A 23,457-nucleotide genomic window follows, 5' to 3' on the forward strand; every position below is an offset into this window, starting at 1 on the left:
CGGGGCAGAGAAGCGCCTATGATTTATGGCCGCCATTACGGTCCTGATAATTATATGCTGCCCTATGGCCGCCCCCTCGTGCACGTCGCACGAAAGGAACGAGAGAGGATCGGTAGATGATATCCTGCCTGCTGACCGGCAATACACAACGTGGCCGATGTGGCGAGCAACGAACGAAAGCCAGCCGGACGCGACCAGCCCGTTCCTCCTGATTGCCTCGATCGTTTTGATACGCTTTGATATTTCAGGAGGGCAAGTATGGGTTCCGACCCTCGGCCAGAACTCGGCCAAATTGCCGCGGAAGGAGAAAAATTGCGCGGCCTCGAATTACATCGCGATGCCTACCATCTGGTGACGATTACCGATCTTCCCTTCGTGACGCCTGCTACCGACGACTACAACTCCGTTTCCATCCCTTCTCCCTGTCTCGACGTCGATTACTCTACTCTCCGAGTCCGCTCCGAGTCCGCTCCGGAACATTGAAGTATAGGCTCTAATAAGTTCCTACGATTAGCCCGGCTGCGAGGACGGGCGAGAGTAATGCGTCAGGCTGACGCGAACTAAGCGAGGACAGTTAGGATTTTTAGCACAGCGAGATGAGGCGGAAGCGAGGATTCGTAATGGAAGCGGAGAAATTTAAAGAGAGAAGAGGCGTGTGTATAAGCGTGTTCACGGGGGAGAAACAATTTGCAGAGGCAGAGTGGCAAAGGAGAGCGAGACTGCTGACCCTCGGAAGACAAAGTATTCGTAGATACGTATATACGGCGGCGAAAATCCCTGCTCTCAGCTGTCGGACAATGGCGGTCGTAAATATCGGTGCAAGCAGGCCGGTAGTTTCTTTACTACTCCCCGGGGACCACTTATTACGCGGATTTCACGGGCAAGGCACAATCATCTAAGTATTTCTTAACGACCGTGATCGAATCAAATTGACTGGTTTAATGACAGACTGTCGCGTGTATCCGAGAAACGGCGGCAAGCGCAACGTTATTGCCAAAGATTACAAAGAAGGTTCCTACCGGTCTGCATCTCGCGCACGCATCCTCCCGAAGCACGGCGCCCTTCTTCACCGGACGTGACTTCGCCGGTACTTCGACAGCTGCGCACCTTCCAAGCTGCAGAACAGCCAACCCACGAAGTGCAAAACCACGATCCGGGTACACGCGTAATAAATCGGCCAAGAGGGAAGCGTTAAGCTGCTATCGAATCCGATAGAAATCGGATTGACACCGATCGCGCAATGCGCGTTAGGCTCGTTACGATCGGCGAAATATTTCACGGGGACTCGCGAACGCTCGAAACAAACATCCCTCGGCCGGTCATAAATTACGACCGTTGTAAAGAGAGGAAGAGGGAGGGGGGAAAAAAGGCCCACGGTGATTTGCGTGCTCGCGACGGAATTAAGATCGCGACCGTGCGCCACCGTCTGCCCCCGTTCTCCTATTGAGACGTCGCGACGAGCGGACGTTAACGCGCCGTTACGTCACGCTTTTTGACTTTTACAATAATAAATCGGCGATCCATTGTGGCGAGGAACATCGACGATGCATCGCCCAGCGTACATACGTAAGCGCGCGTAAATGTGTACGCGCGAGCCCGTGATTTGCATAACCAACCAGACGACCCGGGGCCGCCGGTGCACACAGAAGCATCGCGTGAAACGTTCCCCGGGTACACGTGTAAGCTGTGCCGCGCGGCGAACACGATGTGTACAAGGAATGGCGGAGGATTCATGAGAACGGACCAGGTGGATACCTGCGCTTCACGCTACGGACCACGTGGCGTCCTTTTGCCCTTCTTTCGCCCACCTCTCGCTTTCCCGGCACAGTCCCGCGAGTTGCCAAGATTTAGGATGGCTTCGGAGCTTCCAGTTTCCAGAAAAATTCATCTCGAGATGCTTTAGCCCTTTGCCGACTATGGCCGCATATATGCGTTCGGTGAAAACAACTGATAGGGCTGAGGGACTCATAAATGTGTCCCTCGTAAACGCGTTGCAATGGCCGAAGATCGCATATTTGTGCCCGCTGTTGCGGCCCTAGAATCGCACGTCCCAAGTGGTGGTCTGTTTTATATCCTTATTGTCAACGTCGCTATGAACGAAAATCGCGTTTAAACAAAAATGAGCGCTGGTAGCTTCGAATGACTATCGTGGCAGCGGCTCGGCTAGTTTTAGGATGATTTTGGAGTTTCCAGTGTCCAAAAAAATTCATCTCGAGATGCTTTAGCCCTTTGCCGACTATGGTCGCATATATGCGTTCGGTGAAAACAACTGATAGGGCTGAGGGACTCATAAATGTGTCCCTCGTAAACGCGTTGCAATGGCCGAAGATCGCATATTTGTGCCCGCTGTTGCGGCCCTAGAATCGCACGTCCCAAGTGGTGGTCTGTTTTATATCCTTATTGTCAACGTCGCTATGAACGAAAATCGCGTTTAAACAAAAATGAGCGCTGGTAGCTTTGAATGACTATCGCGGCAGAGGCTCGGCTAGTTAACCACGGTATGGTTTACTCAAAACCGCTCCGTCTACAAAGGGTTAACTACTCAGGTCCAGTCTTAAAGGGATTTAAAATTTTCCAAAATTCGGGTCTACGCGAAAGTCTAACGTGGTTAGAAATTATTAAATTATTAACCTTCCTATACCATTTAATACCGACCTAATCCGGGCCCAAAGAGACCAGACTGATGCTCGTAAACGACAGTCGCAGTACGAGCATACGAAATATAAAGACGCGTCATATAGTCAGTTTCAACGATACTGCTGTTGTGGAAGTAAACTATTTTTCTTTTATAAATATCATAAATATATTATATTTTATAATAGATGACAGTTTTAACCCTTCGCGGTTGGCAGATTTCAGCAGAGCAAATTTAGCGTTTCGCAGTTACTTTTCTATACAGGATTTAAAGTTAATAAACAGATATTAAAACACACAGAATTTGTTGAAACTGATTTGTTGCGTTTAATACTACTTATAATACGCAAATATACATGATTTTTAATTTCTCTAATTTTCTGTAGTTTTCTGTATTTTTCGATTTGCGAATGTCCCCGTTCACGAGTCTGGCTCGTGATATTCATGTTTGGACCAATACCTTCATCACGTGTCAGACTCGTCATTGTACAAGAAGGAGTTAAGATTCCCAAGATTCGAGTATTTTAGTTTGGTACTTGGTAGAGGTCCCAATTTCCTAAACTTTGTACTCACTCGAACCTACTTTACGCCATTGGAAATTGCCTCGAAGATTCTCTCTTCAGATAAGTCACTGGAACTTATTAAAAAGTACCTAGAGCTTCCCCTTCTAAAGATTCTTCCTCGAGATCTGCTAAACAGGTCTAGCTACAAATGGAGCTGTATTTATTCCAAATTTCTAGAAATTCCTGAAATATACCTAGAGGTTTAACTCCCAAAGATTATCTCTGGAGATCCGTTACAAATGGAGTTGTAATTGTTCAAGATTCGCACTTGCTTCGGCTTATTTAACAGCACTGCGAGTATCTGATGTCCCGGCGCACTGACACGTCTGAGGATTCATTTCTGAGATCCCCGTGGTCCCCTAAGTCTAAGTACAAACGGACTTGCGATTCCTCGGAACCACCTAGCGCCATTGCGAAATCTTCCGAGTTCCCAGGTCGTCCAACGCAAGCTTGGATCACATCGAATAAACTGTCAAATATATCGAATAAAGCAGTCGCGAAGCTGTTCCAGGGGAACGGAAACTTCGTGACCCTTGGCTGCAGAAGTCTCCGCGGCCATGATCGACAAGAACGCGCCCTAAATGAGAAAGAAGATGGAGGGACAGCGCTGTCCTTGACAATCGAGCGACGCGGAGTGCGGTTATTGTTCACCGCGGTGCAATTAGCGCGGCATAAATCACAGGGATAACGAGACGCGGCGCCCCGAAGGCGTCACACCCGGCGAGTGGTGTCGGGGAAAAGGGCGAGGAGGACAGAGGCCGCAAGGGCAGAAGAACAGACGACGACGTCGACGTACGGGGGCGGCTGACGTTCCGTTCGCCAACTACGCGACGTTCCCTAGGAAGAACTTCCAACGCGGACAACTCTCTCTCTCTCTCTCTCTCTCTCTCTCTCTTCGTCGTCCTTTCTTCAGTCTTTCTCTCGGCGCTCGTCTCCTCTGTCTTGCGGTGTTCTTCCTCACTGCCTGGCAGTTGCCATCGCGAACAGCAACGGTGGTGTTGCCAGAAAGCCCACGCGCCATCCATCTTGCCGCGCGCTAGCACGAAAATAACTCGAATTTAAGAAGCTCGCGCTCGAAAACAATACGGGGCGGGTTCTCCGCTTGCGTAACAACTCTATCGCTTTTTCACCGAATTAACGCGCACGTTCCGAGTTCCTTCCAGTGTTGGAGTTCGGAGGAGGATCGAGTCTGAGGAAATGTTGATAGGTTTGAAAATTTGACGCCATCTTGACGTGGAATCGATGAGATTGATTTGTTTAGAGAAATGGAGCGTTTGGTTTCCATTGTAGGTGTCTTACAGTTGGCACGACATGATGAAGATCGTATATATACCTCATGGTAGAAAGTTGATAGTACACCTATCACAGTTTAACCCTTTGCTCTCGATAATTTTTTGACTAAGAGGGGTACGAGTTGAAAAATTTTCTTCCATAAAGCTGGTGATATTTTTTGAGCAGTAAATAAGAAATCGTATAGTAATTAACACGTAGAATTATTCAATTTCCATACCTCGCACACTGTTACATTATTTTAAATTTGATATATTAATTAATATCCAGCTTCGAAATTTTATCAAATGGTGAAAAGGGTTAAATGACTATATCACTTGCCTATGTGATCTATTTCTCAATTTTTCAATATTTCCTCTTATTCCATTTTTTTAAATGTTAACACAGAGATTGGGAACATCTTCTATTTCACTGCTATTAGTAATAATTTGAATAATAGTTTGTGTAATGGGAATTAATAGTAATTTTTATTTCAGCAAACTGGACCGTTCGTGTCTTTACTTCAATGAGTACTTCGGATTAACGCTGAACCTACCATAACCTGGTTGAATAGAAAAATGAAAGAGGAAGAGCTTCAAAGGAAATGGAATAGTAGAAGATACTGAAAAATTGACAATACGTATATTAAGAGAAACATGGAGAAATCCAGTGGACTAAATGATAACACCAAATGCAGAATTTTTAATCAAAATCTTGAAAATTTTAAAGGGTTGTTTAGACTTTAGTGGTGAGTTTAGTGTCAAATAATCAAGCATTGTATATCTTCAAAATTCACCTAACACACTATCCCATTCTACTTCGATAAAGATATAATTATTGGAACCCGGATATACAATACGGGTTCTAGCAACAAGGCTACGTTGGAAAAATACAAGTCGATGGAGAGGAAAAAACTAAAACTGAAACTGACCTTTCGCAAATTTTGTGGGTGCTTATATAATGTTAGTTTTTGGTGGGGTGAAGATGACCATTGGCCCTTAGCGAAAGTAGGAACGAGTCAATTGTTTTTAAACTCTGAAATTGGTCTGCGTTTATCAGTCAGGCCCCTCTAGAGACTAAGGGCCAACGAATCGTTAATCATCCAACATAATATGGCGAATTTTCATTATCAAAAGTGTCACACCTACACGTCAGACCATGTATCATCCCCCGATGAAAAGACATACATCGGAAATGGAACAAAAGGACAAAGCATAGGCGTAGAATAATAAAACGAAGAAGAAATGGGAAATGTAACATATTCTATGACTATCTGCAACGTGTGATCTATCCAATTATCCTCTATCCATCTGCGAAGCTAGTAACAGAACCTGGTATCAGAGATGGCTGCGGCGTTCTAGGGAGATAAACGCGGATGGAACAACAGAGCTCGAGGTGTGACGTTTGGCCCTTTTTCCGCGAGAAAATTGGAAACGGCGCGCAGTGGCCTCTCGGTCAATAGATATCGACGCGTCCCGTTAACCTATTAAAGACACATTTCGAGCGGGTGAACGCCGCTCCGGCCCCATTGTTCGCCGCGTATTTATCGTCGTACGGTGCGCTCGGGGCGCGGCGAAATCGCGTCTGAATTTATGCGCGTTTAAAAAGCGGTTAAAAACCGCCACCGCCGAAACCTGGCCAGAAAAACGCGGCCAGCTCCATATAATTTCGCGGCCAACCACCCGATAAATTATCGAACGCGTGGCGTGGCCTGTTGGTTTTCCGTCTGGCGTTGCCCTCTTCCACAGGGGCTCCGGCTTCGCCGGTCCTTCCGTCGAAGTCGCTGATTTATCGCGACGGAAAACACGAGAAATAACAAGAGGGCCATATCCCGAGCCGCGTTGCATGCTAACATTCCCGAAATAAAAATCTACCGCGAGAACCACGCTCTCGCTACCCTTCCGAGTCCACCGGCTTCGACTTACGCGCTAACGAACCGCTTTTCCCTGATCTTCCGCTGCGGCAACCCAACCAAGGGTCGTTAAAGGGTGACGCGATGCTGGCCGGGATATAAGTACGTAAATTGAGACCAGGGGTCGCGTTTCGATCCCTGTTACATCTCTGACGAGTGAATTTTAGACTACTCGAGGTGGTCCTAAATTTTCTTCGAAATTCAGAGGGTGCATTTGTGCTAGTCGTTGTCATAGAATGCGTGGTACGAGTGTGAGGAATATTTGTGTGGAAGAACGTGTATGTGACGAGTATGACAGAGAGTCGCGAAAAAATAATCAGTAGGTAATGTTTGTGTGGAAGAACGTGTATGTGACGAGTATGACAGAGAGTCGCGAAAAAATAATCAGTAGGTGAATCACAGTCATTGCATATAGACGTTGTGTATGAGAGAGTCCTCGAGCGATTATATCGCAGTTAGAAGCGAATTTATTTGACAAGATTTATTAGGTTGGCAACCAAATGATTGCGGATTTTAAATAAGAAGGAAAATACAACATTTTTTAGCGAATCTCAGATTTTGGTGTCGGCTGGGCTGGTTCATCTCGCATCACCCACGATCTTTTCCGATTAACGTTGTTACAAACTATCCACTTTTCGTCGCCAGTTATCAGTCGTTTCAGAAATCGATTAATTTCGTTGCGTTTCAAAAACGAATCGCAGATGCTAATGCGTTGCGTCAAGTGAATTTCCTTAAGCTGATCGAGTTTCTTGACATAGCCAAGCCGTTTTAATTTTTTTTTAATCCATGTATGCGATACATTGAGCTTCTCTGCAATCTCACGTGTTGCGCTATGACGATCTGAATCGATAATCGCCTTGATATGGGTCTCGTCAACTTCAACTGGACGGCCAGATTGTTGCGCATTTTTCAGTGAAAAATCACCAGAATGAAATTTGGCAAACCAATTTTGACACTGTCTTTCTTTCAAGGCTCCATTCCCATTTACGGCACATAAATTCTTGCGAGCTTGCGATGCGTTCTTGCCTTTTCGGAAATAAAACAGTAAAATATGTCCGAAATGCGCGTCTTGTTCTTCCATTTTTTAATTCGGGTAAAAACGAAACTAAATAACTAATCGATACAATTTTTCAACTAAATTAAAGGCGGAAGTCCAAACAACGAGAAAACGATATGTTAGGTGCCTTGAATACGTTGACAAAACAAAAGAATGTACAAAATCCGCAATCACTTAGTTGCCAACCCAATAGCTATAATTTATGTTCTGCTGTTATCGTGTTAAATAAATCTTATTAATTTATCCATTTACTCGCATCATTTTCCTCGACTAAGACTCTTCTTCTGAGCAACTTCTCCGCGATATTATTCGAGAACAGTGTATGTATTAACTCACACTGTAGGTACACTATATAGTTTACTCTAGAGCAGAAGTTGGCAACTTGGGTCCACCATTGAACGCGAATAACGAAGTCGACAATTAGGGTAAGGTACTCTCTTAGTGCCAATGAAAGTATTTATCAAATATATAATTGAAAATTGTCGACCTTTGTTCGAAACTGCTCTCGAAGTTTCTTGGAAAGTTTGGTTCCTCTAGAACGAGTCTCTGCGTAATCGCAGGATTAATTCTCTCTCGCGTAACCCAGACAGACCGTCTCCGAGGTTTGCAACTGCTCGGAATTATCATTCGAGGGCAAATCGAAGATCGGGACCAACAAGTGTCGCAAACAAAGCGAATCTGGAGCGTGGAATCTCGAAGGAAACTCATCACCGGTATCCCCGAGGAAGAAAATCGGGCTGGTGCTTTGCCACTCGCCGGGGGAGTCACGTTTTCATATCTCGACCTTGAATGCGAGTTTGCGCCGGGTAGAAATAAGCCAGGAAGAAAGGACAACGGGGAAAAAAAAGGAGAGGAAAGGTAGAGAGACACCGGGAGCACGAAATCTCTCTTTTTCTCTCTGCATGGTGGCCATTCGCGTTGTCCTTTGTAGCGAACGAACGGTCCGCGTCCGGGGGAAATCGGGGAAAGTTTGCGCAAGAGCGTGCGGGCCATTGTGGGCCTAGGGAGCGAAAAAAGAAAGTTAAAACCTCGTGAGAGCATTGTTGGTTGCGTCACCGGCGGGCTATTCCTCCAACCCTGCCTCTGTCTCCCCTCTTTCACTTCTTTCGCCCGGAGCCGACGAGGCCTCGTGTATAATATCAAAATTTATGGCACCGGCCGCTCCGGGGCCTTGCGCTGGGTATACCGTACCATCGAGCTTCTTCTCTTCAGCACCTTCCGGCCCTTCTCCTCGCCTTCTTCCGCGACCTCTTCCTTGCGCCCTCATGCGCCCGCCGTTCAGCCCGAAGCCGCCACTTTCGCTCAGACATTGTATCCTCTTTGACGATCGCGATGCTACGGTCCAGGCTACCATGGTGATTATGCTAATTTCCCGGCTTTTAATGGTATCGAGTTTTCTACTTCCTTTTAGTACTTCGTGAGTTAACAGGGGATAAGGCTCGCTTTTATTTTCTCCTTTAGACTTTCTTGTTTGTCGTTGGAATTGTCCATCACTGTGTACATATTGAGAGATATTATCGCGCGATAAATAGAAAAATACAGGGTGTAATTTTCGAAAATATCTTTTAAGCGACCCCATCCAGCCATCCTTTTAATATCCAATATTTTTATTATTTTTCCAGTTTAGGAAATAACCAGGCTGAGAGGAATCTTTATTTGAATGGCGTCACTTTGCATCGAGACCTACCTTTCCTTCGAGGAAACATCTAGCTTATCAATTCTCGAAACAGGGTTGAGTGAAGCAATGGATTTTCATAGGGTTTATGAAAGGGTCTAGCTGAAGGGTTTCACGACACACGCTTTTTGACAATCCACTATCTGCATCACGCAATATAAAAGACTTCGAGTTCGACTCCGTATATTTTGTACCACCAAGAAATATAAAATATAACCAAAAGTTCGTTTCGACTTATTAACCCTTTGCACTTGAGAGGTGCCTCTCAGTCACCATTTAATCAGCTTCTAAAGATGGATGTTAATTAATATATCGAATTTACAATTACCCAACGATGCGTGGAATATCAAAGCAAAATAATTTTACGTCTTAATTTTTAGTTTTAAAAATATCCTAGACTTTATGGCAGAAAATCTTCGAATTACTATTTTTCTTTAACGAAAAAATCGACGAGTGCAAAGGGTTAATCCTATCTTCGCTACACCAGGGTGCCAATTTTTATGGGGAAATCTTGTATAGTATTTTTACGGTATTACAGAAGGTATCGAATAATACAAAGTTGCAAAGAATTAATTAAAAGTTAAAATTAAAGTTGCAAAGTTGCAGGTATCGAATAATTCAAAGTTACAACAAATACAAAGTAGCAAAGAATTAATTGCGATTTTTGCTACCTTCTCCTTGCACAGTTCTCAATTAATTACTCAATTGTATACTATATCAACTCTAAATGAGTAAATAAGCAATGCAGTAATCGAGAAAATACAAGGCACGTCGATCACGGAGAAGCTTTCCAGTCTACACCGATTTCCTCTCCGCGGAACATCCTAGTCCTTTCAGCGAAATCCGAGCCTCGCTTATTAATAACCGAGTCATGAGAACTGGCGCACATGCGGGACAGTTTGCGTGCCAAGGTAATCAGTATAATGATCAGCGGTCGAATTGACGTATCGTCAAGATAATATATATGACGGCGCACGGCGGCAGATGTGTTGCACGACGTGACGTGGTCTAACGCGTCATTGATAGCCCTCCGTTCCTCCTATTTCCCCTAGATCAACCGTCTCTCTCGTTCTCTCTCGTTCTCTCTTCCTCTCTCTCCCTCTCTGTCCGTTTCACTCCGCTCCGTTCCCCTCCCAGCAGCCACCCTCCATCAAATTTTCCTATCACCCCCCGACCGTTCCCTTCATTTCCTGCCTTCGCAACCCTCCCTCGCCCCTGGATGCCGCGCTGTCACGAACGGAAGGGCCGTAATGCGAACGAGGGGAACCTCAGCCAACCAGCATCGTGGCCTAAGAATTCAGCGCGAGCCGCGCCCAGACCCCATGTTTTTGAGAAAACACCGACACGACATCTATTTTTTCTCTTCCTCCTCTCCCGAAAATAAGTTTAGAGAAATTGGAAATAGACGAGCAGCGAAATGGCGGACAATTCTGATGGACGATCCGCATTTGGGGGTACCAACAGGGTACACTCGCGAATTTTACAGGTGGTCCATTCTTTTTCTCTGCGGATAATCGTGACGAACGATCGAATTTTGGGAAATTCTCAAGGTACACTCGTGAATTTTACAGAAGGCCTATCCTTGGAATCTGGGGGCATCCCCTTCCTGGGGATGATCGTGATGAACGATGAATTGTCAGAATACGAGAATTTTTAGAATACACTCACAAAGCAGAAAGTCTATCTACTTTTGCTGCGGACGATCTGGACTAACGATCGAATTTTCACGAATTCTCAGAGTACACTCGCGAATTTTACACAGGATCTACGCGCTCAGAAATTTTGCTTTTGTGACACGGAAGGCGCATATAAGCGCTCGTCACAGTTTGCTTTTCTGACACGAAGGGCGCATCTCTACCCAAAATTTTGCCGTTCTCGGCGAACATTGTAAATGAATTCCTATCCGTGTGGTGCAACCGGTGCGTTTCAAAGTCTGCCGTAGTCAAAGGGTTAAAAGAACGATCGAATTTTAAGGAGGATGCATCAATTTCTTCTATGGACGATCGAATTTTGCGTCATCACCGAGATACATTCGCGAAGTTTATAAAAGGTCGGCTATTTTTCTCTGCGTCGGATCCTGACGAACGATGGAACTTCGGGGAACCAGGTGGATCCACTGGCGAATCTTACGGAGCGTCGGTCGTTTTCCTGCGCGTTCGACCGGGAAGAAGGATCGCATGCATGGTTTTCCTGGAAGTTAGATACAGAAAGGCAGACAGGGGCGAGGATCCAAGAAGCCATACCGTAAAGGGACCCATCGTCTCGCGGTTTTTCCGAGGCAGAAGTGGGCATGCCATCGATTTGGTCCCGCGGGGTGGCGATTACGAGGGGTGGCTGAGGCGAAACCAGGAACGGTGCCGCGGTTGTCTGCCGAGCGGCGAACTTCTTCGGGCGGCAATTATCGGCATTTAATCAAAATGACCGGCCATTATGGTATATCTAGGTAAGCGATCTAGGCGGCCGGACAAACGAGCCGGAGGAATGCTCGCAGGGAAGCGCGTTCCACGCGCGGCGGCGCGGTGGTCGACAGCGGGGCTCCCCCTGGCATCCGATCGGCACGTCGATGAAATTTGTTGACGCGCCGGAAGAAAAACGGGATTGTGACGCGTTGTCGTGAGTGCCGGCCGCTGGTGAGCCGCGGCCGTTCGGGGCCGAGCAAGAACCGAGCCGACGAATTGCAGCTAACACTGGAATCCGTGTTTTTGCACGGACCCCACGGCCCGACCTGGAATCCGCACCGCGGAACAATTACAATTAAGAGCGGAATTACCGAATGGCCCCTGGCACGCGGCGCACCACGCGGACCGATCATGCGCCCGCGCTTTTCCAAGAAACCGTAATTCCTGCGTCGTTAGTTAGCCGCTGACGAACCGTTGGGAAAGCGCCTGCACGAAACAGCCGAGGGAGCGAAACTTCTTACGAGTCGAGTTATGTGCTATACCTAGATGGGCAATTGCTTTTGAAAAAGTAACCGTTCAACGACCACGAATGTTTCATCTCCTCTGCACTCGCTCGCCAAAGTATTCCAATGTCATACAAATTTTAACCCTTTGCACTTTGAGAAACGACTCTCAGTCGTCGTTTAATCAAATTCTAAAGATCGTTGTTAATTAACCCATTTGCATCATGGCTCTGCTTAACGTGCCGTGTTCAGGTATCAACGACGTTCAACTGACGACTAGCCCGTATCACGGCGCGCGTATCAGCACCTACTCATAATGACAGTCAAAAGGATTTTCACGACAAAAGTAAAACTTGTTAAGAATATAACGAACCGATGTAGATGAGATGATCACAAAAGGGATCAAACGCGATCTGTGGCATACGAAGAATATTTAGTAACCGGTAATGGAAAAAGTCAGTTCGCGGATTATTCCGCGCTCGGTGATAAGCGACAGTCGTAGCTCGCGGAATATTCCGCGCTCGGTGATAGACGACAGTCGTGGCTCGCGGAATATTCCGCGTTTGGATAGAAATGGGTTAACCCTTAACGCTCTGTTGGCTCCGCTATGGGCACCATAAAGCCTCGGGGGGTTCTTCAAAGGGACCAAGGGTCCGCTACATCTTATATTTACAATTGAAAAATGCATATTTATAAAATAAATAAAATCAAATACTTTCACAAGGAATCACATTCACGGTGTAATCTTTTCCGCTCAAAATATGGCTTGCTTTATCTCAGACGCTTTGCTCCAAAAATGAGTTGTTGTTGTTGATAGGCAGTACTCGAGAAAGGTACTCGTGCTAAGGGTTAATATCTCAAATTTAAAATTGACCAACGACGCGTGGAATACGTCTTACAATTAATTTGCATTTCTTATTTACCGTTTCGAAAATATTGTCGACTTTGCAGCAGAAAGTCTTCGAATTACTATGTTTCTGTAACGAAAGGATCGCCGAGTGGAAAGGGTTAACAGAGCACTCTGAAAAGCTCCGATTTTAACCCTTCGCTCCTGCAGACGTCGTATAACGTCACGCTACAACATGACTGCAGAATTGCGGACGTATACAACGTCCATGACGTGGATTTCAAAGCTGTTGGACAATCTTTATCACCTCAGGTAAGCTTGTAATGCATAATATTATATTTTGATTAAGTTTATATTAGATTTAAACAAAAATGAAATTTGTTAAATTAATTCAGGACAGGGCAATAGCTACTCTCTTCATAACTCAGGAGTGAAGAGGTTAATGAAAGTGTACGTGCAAATACGTGAAGCACAATGAATTACACGTGGTGTGATTCTTTTTGTTCGCAGATATCATTTCATTGTAGGTAGTATAGTTACTCAAAGTTACACCCCGATCTCTGTTTCTGTAAATGTAACTGTATCACGAGATAAGGAAAAACTTTTCCAATGAAAAATGTTTCACTTTGGGAGATCTGTCAATCTATGGTGAAAATTTAAGAATAAGAATAAAAAGAAATGTTAAATCTTTAGTCGTTCATTTTACCCCATCAGTCATCTTCTGTCAATAAAAGAATCACTGCCTGCGTAACTCGTTATACTTCACTGTGCACGCAAACTTTTATTAAAATCAGAAGTTTTAGACTAGAGAATTGCGTTTAGCGTATTGGATGTTGCGGGAATTGAGGATCGCAAAATGGTACAATTAAAACATTTGGAAAATTAACCCTTTGTATTCGAGGGGTGAGCTTCAGTCACCATTTCATAAAATTTGGAAGATCGATATTAATTAATATATCAAATTTAATGTAACGTAACAGTGTGTGAGGTATCGAAATTAAATAATTCTACAATTCTATTATTATAAAATTCTTTATTTACTGCTCAAAAAAGTATCGTCAATTTTTTAATAGAGAATCCTTGATTTTCTACTCTTCTCTAGCCAAAACATCGTCGAATACAAAGGGTTAACCTTTAACCTCGTTAACCTACCATTTACTAAATGAGCATTTTCAAAATTCCGTATTAAAATTAAATTTTCACCATTTTCTTTTCTATCTACTTTTTCTATATTTTCTTCTAAATGTCATTTGGCCAGTCATGGTAGGTTTGCTTCGGTTTGATTAAACATAAATTGGTCGAAGATTGGATACATTTTCACAGTCTCTTCATGGGCTGACACTGGGTAAGAGCTCTATCCTTTGGCTTGGTGTAAACGATCAGAATCCACGTTTCTATGCCGTGGATTCTGTTCGAGGATGGAAGTTTCGCGGTTGGAGACAGTTGGTGGTGCTAGAGATGGTGGTTTTTGTTTGCGTGGACGAAAGTAGTTGGGGATTCCTGGGTTTTGCGCTAGGAGTAACAGAAGTGGAATTGATGACGTTTTTGTCGATGATATTAGCAGTATAACAGATCATTAATGGTTAACCTCTTCGACAGTGTGAATTAATTCGTCAGAAAAATCATTCATCGAGTATATTAAATTATTTTGTGCATTACTATACCTCCTTACGTTCCTTTTACGCTATAATAAAGTAAAAGTCTACTCATTTCTAATTTTTCTCATCCTTAATCTTAATCCATGTATAGTTTTTGTAATTCCTTCGTAGGACAGAGAAAAAAGAAAATTAAATTATTATTTTCCTTTAAGAAAATGATTACCAATTAGCATAAAACGCATCTGTGTCTGTTCTCCGCGACGTATGTCACATGGAAGGAGACACGAAAAAAGAACGTGAGAGGATGTTGACAATCTGCATTATTCTGCACTATCATTGCCATTATAATAAATAAAAAAATCTGCGTCTTGCGCAATTTGAGCGTTTGCAGAGAAAAACTCTCGAGGAGCCAGCCGAACGAATATAATTGATGTTGGAATATTAAACTGGGAGACATCGACGACAAAAGCAGAGAATTAAATTGCATAATAGACGAGCTAAACCTCTGCGTACTTTGTAACTCGTAAATTGCATGTAAGTATTTTTTTAATCCCGCGATTACTATCGTATTATTATACTTCATGATATTCATTACGTTCCATTATTATACTCCATTACTGGACCATTACACTAACAGCCTAATTGAATTAATTAGTCAATTAATTAACTCGGCGAAATAAAAGGTAGAAATTTATTTTTCATACAACAAGTTAAACATCGATCAACTATTTCGGCGTTGAAATTAAAAGATTAAAAAATTCAAAGGAAATTAACATAGCGGTGTTGATCGTTTTGGTCCATAAACTCTTAGATAGATAGCAACGATAAAGAAGCGCAGTCAATTAGAATTTCATTTCTAATAAAACCTCTTCATTCTACTTTCCATTACTGTATCATTATACCACTTCACTAACAGTATATTAAACTTTCCTACCCCCACCCTATAAACGCTAATAATATTCCTTATGTTTTCATTCTATTCATCGTATACCGTACTATTATACCCAATTACTATACCATGCCATTAACAGTTTGCTTACACAAATTTTTAATCCATCCTTTATATCCCGCACAGCTTCTAACATCAAACAGCGCTTGATTAATAGCGCTATACTACTCGCGCCGATAAACAAGCAAATTTTCATTAGAAAATTAACGACCACCCGAGAGATATCGCCAGGACTCGCGCGTCGACGCTGTCGAAATTTCCGAAAACACGGGGAAAAAGGGGGAAAAAAAAATCGCGATTCGATCGATCGCGTTAACAGGCCCAAAAAGAGGGAGGCACACGGCAGCCACGTGTTACGAAGCAGACGCACCCGCGCCAATAACGATTAATCTTTCAACGACTTTCGATTCCCGCTACCTGTGCAATTTATTCGTTCTTCGATTCGCTTAACGCGACCAGCGTTCGTTTATTTTTTCAGGGCCGTGGCTTTCCATTTCATCGGGCGTTCCGCGAAAAGAAGCTCGCGGGGGAAAATCAAAACGCGGCCACAGGGCACACACGGCGGTGAAAAACGGAATCCGCCGATAAAGGATAGAGAAAAGGAAAGAGGAAAAATAAAAAGGGAAGGACGAGGGAGGGAAAGAGGGTGGGAATTTTGATGAATAAGCGGGAATTCGGTAACGAATTTTGGCGGGAGCATTGATCAAGCGTTACCGGGGCTATCGTAATGCGACATTCGAAGCGTGTCGCTTGTTGCGGGCCACGGCGTTAATTTAAACGTCACGTTATCTCCGCGCACGTCGCGCATTTTATCATAACGTTCCGGCAGCCGATGCCGGCCGCCGTTCACGCGAAATTCGTGTTACTCCTTGGCGACGTTCAAGGCCTGCCTACTGCCCGCTCTCGAATATTTCCCGCTGCTAAATTATTCAACGAGTGACCTGTTGTACGTAAACGCCACCCCCACGGCTTTCCCTTTAACTCCGACACGCGCCCCGTTCCTCGTATTTTATGCCGCTCACCGTTCCTACCACGTACCGGCGATTTTAATATTAATTAAGGAAAGTGCAGCCAATCAGCTGGCACTGACTGATGTGCCACCAGGATCCGTCCAATGGACTTTGCCAATTCTCCTTTACCCCCTCGCGCTACGATTCAATTCCGAAGGGCTCCGGGGAATTATGTAAAATTGCGAAAAATCGTGGAAAATCGTGGAAAATTGGGAGCTTGGAAAATACGTAATTTTTCGCCTCCGATTTTAGGATTCGCGCGAGTTTTGCGTACGTTAAGCGAGTTTCGCGATATTAGTCGCGTGACAAGTGCAGGCTATTATTGCACTCTTTGGCATGACTCGTTGTTGTAGTACAAGAGGTTAACGCGTTGTCTGTCACGCAAGTTTCACGTGATGCTTCCAACAGGCTAGGATAGAATTTTTGTTACCACTTACGCGAGGTTCTTACGCGATGAACTCTCGATTTCATGTAATTACACGTGGTTTCAGTGCCCGCGGATGCAAATCGCAAATAGCAAAGTACCAGCAGCTGTTATTTATGAGTATACGATTCTGAAAACTGATCGTTGCGTCAGGATGAAAATCGAAGCTGGTACAGGAGCAAAGTATTCCAGCGAAAATTATGCACAGTGTCTTTTTATACTCTGTTTCTTCCTAGAAATTTTCTTTCGCGTTAACAACACGTGAAACAAAATTCAATTCGCAAAAAGCTGAACGGATCTCGATTCGCAATATCCTCTAATTACCTACGTTGTTCCAAATTTAATCGTTGCAAATTTAACGATATTCGCGAATAATCGGAATTTCGTACGAGAACGAAGGATTTCGATTATGACACTTCGATGAACCATGATCGCAGCGACTCCGTCGCGAAAATACACTCCTGTCACAGGTGAGCAATAGGTGTCGGCGAACGCGCGAAAATAAGAATAGCTGGCTGGAGGTAATATCCGAGACTAAAGAAATTTGTCGGATTATCCAGATTCCGAATGTTTCGACACGCTTAGAAGACGAACGACGAGGCGTGAAAAATCGGCAGAAGGTAAGAATGCCGTCGTGCAGGCGTCCAATTCGCACGGTTGAATTACACGGTCGGGACCATAAATTCCGCGCGACGGCCGGCCAAATTAATTAGTTTCCCGGTGAATCAGAACTGCGAATTATATTTAGCGAGACGCGCGGCGCTCATTGTTGCCGCGAGCGTCGAATTCCGCGTCCGGCGTGTTCCTCGAGGAAACAAATGCCCGGTCGGAACAGAGCGCGTCGGTTTACGCGTCGCCGTATCGATGCCTGGCCGAGAGACGCGACCGACGGACAACCGTGGAATTTCACCCGGCATTTTTCATCCCCGCCTGCAACGCGGGACCACACCGGTCGCATTCTCCACGGTGGATAATTCGTAAAAAGCCGCGCGACGCTCGCGCGACCGGTGGCCCCTGATCGCGTTATCGCGGCAATTCCGCCGGTCAGCCATCGCTTCACTACCGGTCGCGCTCCACGTCTCGGGGGAGGCCGCGAGAACCGGTCCCGACCGCGTTTTTCGCCCGGTGCACGTGACACGCTCCGCGTACTTTCGCGAATCCTGAAATCTACGCCGGCTAACGAGACTCCGCACGACGACGACTCAATCCCCGCTATCTTATCCCCATCGCGAAAAGCCGCGCGAAATTTCACCTCCTCCAAACATCCTCGCGTGATCACATCGAATCGCGTACATCGAATGGCGAAATTCGCCATTTTCGAACACCTTCGGAGATGCAAATAATTCGCGAAGGATCAAAATAGGGGTGGAAAACCATGAGACATATCTCGTTTGCAAATATCGTCGCAGGATTCGCCTATGAGATATAGTAGATCGATGAAACTCGCGGTTTTAAAACACCTTGGGTCCCTGAAGGACACAATGAAGAAGGAGGGACAAAGAAGCTGAAGATGGACGAGTAAGGCTCACCTCCGTCGCTTCTTTTTCCGTCGCCTCCGTCGGCGAGGTCTCCGTCTGGTTTCCCCCCTGTGCAAGGGGGTAGCTATGTTCCCCTGTAGTTTCAGGGCCGTTGCTGCTACGCTGGCCCCGGTCTCCCCTTCTGCCTGGCTTCTTCCCTGCACCGGGGGCCCTGTTGTCCGTGCCCCGGCGCTGGGCTCCGTCGTGGCTGGTTCTTCCCTCCACGCACCGGCACCTCCTCGGGCAGCCCCGTGGCCCTGGTCGTGGTCTCGCTCGTGGTCGTGGTCCTGGCAGACCGAGTGCGAACCCGTACAGTAGTCACCGAGCCAGCCAGCAACGAATTACACGGCCTCGAATGGAAACGACCCGACACCGTCCACCAAACATGTGTCCTTCGTGGAAACTTACTCTGCTCTACGAGGCGAAACGACCATGCGAGTCCAATCACCATCACCCTTCTCTCACTCGAGCCCGTTCGCCACCACGGTTTCACGGGATCCGCGAGCGGAACCGTGTTCCAGCGAGCGTCGCACTGTCAGTGTTCCTCTCGACGACCGACGTCCGCGCCGTTCCACGACACCCGACCACGACGTGCTCTCCACGTTCCGTGCGCGAGATCGCCGAGGTAGTAGAGAAGACGAGCAGCAGCAACAGCAGTGCGAACCGTCCTGTCGTCGAACGTTCACGCGGACCGCGAGTGCCAGCCACAGCCAAGCCGTCTGCCGATGAATAACAATAAAAAATAAGCGAGCGATTGCCTTAGCGAGTCATGAACCCGGTCGGTTCATTCGATTGTCATCCGTAGCCGATGCTTCTTCCCCTGTCGTTGTTGCAGCTCGAGGATCGCGCGAGGTCGCCTCTCGAGGGAACATTCGCCGGCGTCGCGACGGCCGATGATGATGCTTCCTCCTCGTCGCCTAGCGCGCACGAGACACCGCGTCAACTCTCTTCCGACTGCTGTTCCGTCCACGCCGAGTAATCCGGAGCCTCGTATCCAAAGGATCGTCTCTGTTAACTGGACGCACTAGCCTGTGCGGTGGTCGGCTGACACGAGCGGCGGGCTTCACTCAGCGGAAGCTTCTCCTCCGGGCGGCGGTCATGTCGCACGTGCACACCGTGGTCGTCGCGATACGGTCGGGATGCGTGTCGTTCGAAATGGTCGTTCGTCACCGATGACGGAACGATACTCGCGGCGGCATTCTTCCGTCCACGATCTACGCGCGACTCGGCTGGTACGTTTGCGTTGGCCAGCGTCGGGTGGGCCGCGCGTTCCTCGATTTTCATGGAAAACCGCGGACCTGGGGGCTTGCGCTGCGCGTGTATATCTGAAGCGAGAGATGCGACCACTCTGGTCCGCGAATTCCGGCCGCTCGGTTTCGCAGCCTCCGACCGGCGGGACCAGAGCGCCGCGACGCGAGGCGCCCTGTGCACATGCGTTGAGCTTCGCTCCTCTCTATCTCTCTCGCTCTCTCTCTCTCTCTCTCCCTCTGCACACCCGCACCCCTCGTCACCGTGCTTCTCTCCACGGTTCTCTCCTCTCTTTACGCCCCCGTGATCCAACGCGACGGTGGTTGCGTATATCCAGCCATCCCTCCTCCGCCTTTTGTCTCCGTCACGCTTTCTCGCGTCCTCGCCCTGTCTCTCTCCTTCCTCTCCTTTCCTCTCCTCTCCTCTCCGCTCCTCTTCGCTCCGCTCCGCTCCTCTGCGTCTCGCTCTCGAGCTTTCTCCCGCGTTTCGCTCCTCCGTCTTTCTTTCACTCGTCGCGATCCCATCGGTCGTGCCTTTCCCTCGATCGCTCGCTTTTCTCTCCCTCGATTCCAAGGATCGAGGGTTGCCAGCGGAGATACCCTGTCACGCTGTTTCTTTCTGCGTCAACAAAGGGAGGCGTACCGCTCGATAGCATTTGATCGCCCGTATTGGACGCCTCGTGGCCCGTATTCCACGCTATCCCCGAGCCGGACGAGTGAAAATAAATTGGTGAGTCGATGAGCGACGCTGGCCATCGAACGCTTAGCAAACGGACGACGGATGTCGCCTCCATGAGGGCACACGCGTTCTCGTGCCTCGATAAAACGCGTTCCTCGTTGAAATTTCGAAATGTACGCAATTCTAGAAATATTTTTTCCCTCCTTTCGTTTTGTTTTATTTTCTTTTTTTCTTTTTTTCTTTTTTATTTGTTGGATTCGTAAATGTATTTATGACGCACGTTCCCGTTCCCCTCTCGCGATGGTAGGTTTTCCAGGGTGGAATCCGGGACTGGTAGGGTGGACGGTTCAACGTTCGAGCGAGCTCGGTTGAAACGCGAAGGTTAATCGATCAATTTACTTCGATTCGCGGCCGATATTTCGCCCGTATCAATTCCATCTTTCATTCGCTTTATCCGCCATAGACGTTATCTCCGACTATACAATTCGTATCGAAAATAGAAAACTTTCGAGCGACCGTTGCTCCACCCACGCGATCCTCCCCCTCCTAGACCCGTTCCCAAACGCGTTGGTCACTGCCTCGTGCTTTCGAAAAACGCGGCAAATTTTCGTTCCGCTTCGTAAAATATCGCCTATTCGGAATCCGCGATTTATTTCCGAAAAATCTTCCCGTTGCTCTCTCTCTCTCTCTCTCTCTCTCTCCGAAAATAACGAGACGCGAAGAAGCATAGTTGCTCGAAGGAGTATTCGAGTGGTCGCGTGTGCTAAGTTTTTGATAAATGGAATGCTCGTGTCGGAAATTGTTTTTGGAGATATTTGGTACGAGATACGTACTTGGAGAAGAATCGCGGAAAATTGAAGTAAATAGAATTTGATCGAATTCGTAACGCTCGATTAAATATTCCGGGATCAAATTTTCGCACGACAGGAGGTGTATGTATTTTCTTTAGAGATTAATTACACGAAACGATCGCGTTTGGAGATACGGTTGTTTTTCAATTATTAATTAATTATTAATTTATACCGATTATAATGAATCCCTCTTTGAAAACCATGGAGCCGCATCAAGCGTCTAGAAGAGCCGCCATTCAAACACCCCTTGAAATATTTAATACGTAGATAATGGTAACTAATTAGTATAAATTACCTTCTTATCTTAATAAATTCAACATTATCTTTGTTAATAACAGTTGTAGGCTTTCAGTAATTACAAGAGTGAGAAATCGGAAACTAATCATTTTGATTAATTCAGTGCTGCTTTTACTATTGAAATTAATATTTATAGATGTTTCTCTGAAATTTCCCATCCCTTATCGAATTTTTTAACGATCCCACCTGTTCGTCCCAATATTTATATTCTGCGCCCATTAGATGTCGCGGGATTCTCAAAGCTTCGAGTTCAAACGCCTATCTCATTCGTCAAAAATTCGGTACTTGGCATATCAAGTCTTTCGAATATTTTCTCGATAGTTTAACTGAAACAGAAATTTAAGATTCGAAAGAAAGAAAGATTGCAAGTTCGTTTCGATGAAAGATTTCAGATTCGACCGCCGAAATATTCCAGATTCGACCGCCAAAAAATTCAAGATTCAACCGTCGAAAGCTTCGAAGTTCATTTCGCAAAAGCCTCGGAATTCGACCGTCGAAAGCTTCGAGATTCGTGTCAACAAAAGCCTCGGAACTCGACCGTCGAAAGCTTTGAATTTTGTTTCGCAAAAGCCTCGGAATTCGACCGTCGAAAGCTTCGAAATTCGTGTCAACAAAAAACTCGGAATGCGACCGCCGAAAGCTTCGAAGTTCGTTTCGCAAAAGCCTCGGAATTCGACCGTCGAAAGCTTCGAGATTCGAGAATTCAAGATTCAACCGTCGAAAGCTTCGAAGTTCGTTTCGCAAAAGCCTCGGAATTCGACCGTCGAAAGCTTCGAGATTCGTTTCGCAAAAGTCTCGGAATTCGACCGTCGAAAGCTTCGAGATTCGTTTCGCAAAAGCTTGAGAATGCGACCGTTGAAAGCTTCGAAATTCGTGTCAACAAAAGACTCGGAATTCGACCGTCGAAAGCTTCGAATTTCGTTTCACAAAAGCCTCGGAATTCGACCGTCGAAATCTTCGAGATTCGTTTCGCAAAAGCTTGAGAATTCGACCGTTGAAAGCTTCGAAATTCGTGTCAACAAAAGACTCGGAATTCGACCGTCGAAAGCTTCGAATTTCGTTTCACAAAAGCCTCGGAATTCGACCGTCGAAAGCTTCGAAATTCGTGTCAACAAAAGCCTCGGAACTCGACCGTCGAAAGCTTCGAAATTCGTGGCAACAAAAGCTTCGAAATTCGTGTCAACAAAAGCCTCGAAACTCGACCATCAAAAGAGTCATTATTCGTTTCGAAAATCGCCTCAAGATTGGAGAGACGAAGCGACAAGTCCGTCCGCTGAAAGCTCGGAGATTCGAGATTCCATTGGACGAAGGACTGGAGATTGGACGGTCGAAATGCGAGCGACGAGTGATCGGCTGGCGCGATGCACCACGTGCCACGAGGAGGCGTACGCGAATCGAATTGAATGCGAGCCACTCGAACCTCGGCGGGACGTGCACGGCCTACGGGCTCGAGAGCCGCGGCGGAAAATCGGAGAAAATCCGTGCCACGTCCACGCGCCAGCGCCAGCACCGCCAGCCGACGATGGATCCCTGGGCCCGTCAATCTCCTCGCGGCCATCGCCGACTTATCGAGCGACCGGTTGCCTCCGTATCGCGTATCGGAGGCGCGTGGAACGGCCGTGGAGCGCCCTCGCCGCGAATAGAGCCGCGTATATCTATCCGTAACGCCCTGCGAGGCAGGAAATGATATAAATAGACGAGCATGCTATGGTCGCGCGTGTCGATTAAGCCACGCTCGATTCACCTGCGTGCAACGCTGATGGAATGGAAACTGATAATTCCAATGGCGCGAACGTTGCAAGAGGTCGCTGCTGCTCGCTCGCGGCTGGTTAGGCTAATGCGTACGCTTGCCGATGAAGGCCGAGCAATTTTTCCGTGTTTTTCCCATTCCAAAATGCGGCGAATCGAAATTCGAAATAGGAAATTTATTATTCCCTGCCTCTTTGTATTTTATTTTTCACTCCTTAACCCATTGACTGCCAGCTACGAGATATCTCGTAGTGTGTGCTGCAAATTTAAATTCACT

At 46.4% G+C, this 23,457-nt stretch overlaps 1 protein-coding gene across 4 annotated transcripts in view; it reads right to left on the reverse strand.

The window, feature by feature from the left end:
- LOC108546171 (homeotic protein antennapedia) overlaps positions 1-23,457 on the reverse strand; it is a 179,336-nt gene that overhangs the window by 50,938 nt on the left and 104,941 nt on the right. Inside the window, exon 1 of one of the 4 annotated variants that reach the window (XM_017898115.1) lies at positions 18,370-19,728. The exons of the other annotated variants lie outside the window; for them this stretch is intronic. The gene's annotated coding sequence lies outside the window, so the exon portion shown is untranslated. Of the gene's footprint in view, positions 1-18,369; positions 19,729-23,457 lie in introns of those variants that run through there. 4 annotated transcript variants of the gene reach the window in all.

The sequence above is a fragment of the Eufriesea mexicana genome, unplaced genomic scaffold, assembly GCF_001483705.2.
Source record: "Eufriesea mexicana isolate 0111107269 unplaced genomic scaffold, ASM148370v2 scaffold611, whole genome shotgun sequence".
NCBI classification, from domain to species: Eukaryota; Metazoa; Arthropoda; class Insecta; order Hymenoptera; family Apidae; genus Eufriesea; species Eufriesea mexicana.